A 2,500-nucleotide genomic window follows, 5' to 3' on the forward strand; every position below is an offset into this window, starting at 1 on the left:
GAGAGGCAGCACCGTCCCTGCTATACGAAAGCCCCATCCAGCCCTGTGCCACCCGGGGGGTTCCAGGGTGCTGAGATGGCTGACGTTTTGCTCCGCTCACGACGGTCGCCGCGGCACGCAAGAACAGGCCAAAAACTGGCCAAAACAGCCCAAAAACGGGCCAAAACTGGCCATTTTTTGCTGCGCGAGCGAGCGGAGAGCGGCGAACAGCGAGCGAAGCGCGAGGCAGCACCGTCCCTGCTATACGAAAGCCCCATCCAGCCCTGTGCCACCCGGGGGGTTCCAGGGTGCTGAGATGGCTGACATTTTGCTCCGCTCACGACGGTCACCGCGCCACACAAGAACAGCCCAAAAACAGGCCAAAACAGCCCAAAAACGGGCCAAAACTGGCCATTTTTGGCTGCGCGAGCGAGCGGCGAGCGGCGAACAGCGAGCGAAGCGAGAGGCAGCACCGTCCCTGCTATACGAAAGCCCCATCCAGCCCTGTGCCACCCGGGGGGTTCCAGGGTGCTGAGATGGCTGACGTTTTGCTCCGCTCACGACGGTCACCGCACCACGCAAGAACAGGCCAAAAACTGGCCAAAACAGCCCAAAAACGGGCCAAAACTGGCCATTTTTGGCTGCGCGAGCGAGCGGCGAGCGGCGAACAGCGAACGAAGCGAGAGGCAGCACCGTCCCTGCTATACGAAAGCCCCATCCAGCCCTGTGCCACCCGGGGGGTTCCAGGGTGCTGAGATGGCTGACGTTTTGCTCCGCTCTCGACGGTCACCGCGCAATGCAAGAACAGGCCAAAAACTGGCCAAAACGGCCCAAAAACGGGCCAAAACTGGCCATTTTTGGCTGCGCGAGCGGCGAGCGGCGGACAGCGAGCGAAGCGAGAGGCAGCACCGTCCCTGCTATACGAAAGCCCCATCCAGCCCTGTGCCACCCGGGGGGTTCCAGGGTGTTGAGATGGCTGACGTTTTGCTCCGCTCTCGACGGTCACCGCGCAATGCAAGAACAGGCCAAAAACTGGCCAAAACGGCCCAAAAACGGGCCAAAACTGGCCATTTTTGGCTGCGCGAGCGAGCGGCGAGCGGCGGACAGCGAGCGAAGCGAGAGGCAGCACCGTCCCTGCTATACGAAAGCCCCATCCAGCCCTGTGCCACCCGGGGGGTTCCAGGGTGCTGAGATGGCTGACGTTTTGCTCCGCTCTCGACGGTCACCGCGCAATGCAAGAACAGGCCAAAAACTGGCCAAAACGGCCCAAAAACGGGCCAAAACTGGCCATTTTTGGCTGCACGAGCGAGCGGCGAGCGGCGGACAGCGAGCGAAGCGAGAGGCAGCACCGTCCCTGCTATACGAAAGCCCCATCCAGCCCTGTGCCACCCGGGGGGTTCCAGGGTGCTGAGATGGCTGACGTTTTGCTCCGCTCTCGACGGTCACCGCGCAATGCAAGAACAGGCCAAAAACTGGCCAAAACGGCCCAAAAACGGGCCAAAACTGGCCATTTTTGGCTGCACGAGCGAGCGGCGAGCGGCGGACAGCGAGCGAAGCGAGAGGCAGCACCGTCCCTGCTATACGAAAGCCCCATCCAGCCCTGTGCCACCCGGGGGGTTCCAGGGTGCTGAGATGGCTGACGTTTTGCTCCGCTCTCGACGGTCACCGCGCAATGCAAGAACAGGCCAAAAACTGGCCAAAACGGCCCAAAAACGGGCCAAAACTGGCCATTTTTGGCTGCACGAGCGAGCGGCGAGCGGCGGACAGCGAGCGAAGCGAGAGGCAGCACCGTCCCTGCTATACGAAAGCCCCATCCAGCCCTGTGCCACCCGGGGGGTTCCAGGGTGCTGAGATGGCTGACGTTTTGCTCCGCTCTCGACGGTCACCGCGCAATGCAAGAACAGGCCAAAAACTGGCCAAAACGGCCCAAAAACGGGCCAAAACTGGCCATTTTTGGCTGCACGAGCGAGCGGCGAGCGGCGGACAGCGAGCGAAGCGAGAGGCAGCACCGTCCCTGCTATACGAAAGCCCCATCCAGCCCTGTGCCACCCGGGGGGTTCCAGGGTGCTGAGATGGCTGACGTTTTGCTCCGCTCTCGACGGTCACCGCGCAATGCAAGAACAGGCCAAAAACTGGCCAAAACGGCCCAAAAACGGGCCAAAACTGGCCATTTTTGGCTGCGCGAGCGAGCGGCGAGCGGCGGACAGCGAGCGAAGCGAGAGGCAGCACCGTCCCTGCTATATACGAAAGCCCCATCCAGCCCTGTGCCACCCGGGGGGTTCCAGGGTGCTGAGATGGCTGACGTTTTGCTCCGCTCACGACGGTCACCGCACCACGCAAGAACGGACCATAAACAGGCCAAAACAGCCCAAAAACGGGCCAAAACTGGTCATTTTTGGCTGCGCGAGCGAGCGGCGAGCGGCGAACAGCGAGCGAAGCGTGAGGCAGCACCGTCCCTGCTATACGAAAGCCCCATCCAGCCCTGTGCCACCCGGGGGGTTCCAGGGTGCTGAGATGGCTG

Source organism: Musa acuminata, unplaced genomic scaffold (genome assembly GCF_036884655.1).
Source record: "Musa acuminata AAA Group cultivar baxijiao unplaced genomic scaffold, Cavendish_Baxijiao_AAA HiC_scaffold_702, whole genome shotgun sequence".
NCBI classification, from domain to species: Eukaryota; Viridiplantae; Streptophyta; class Magnoliopsida; order Zingiberales; family Musaceae; genus Musa; species Musa acuminata.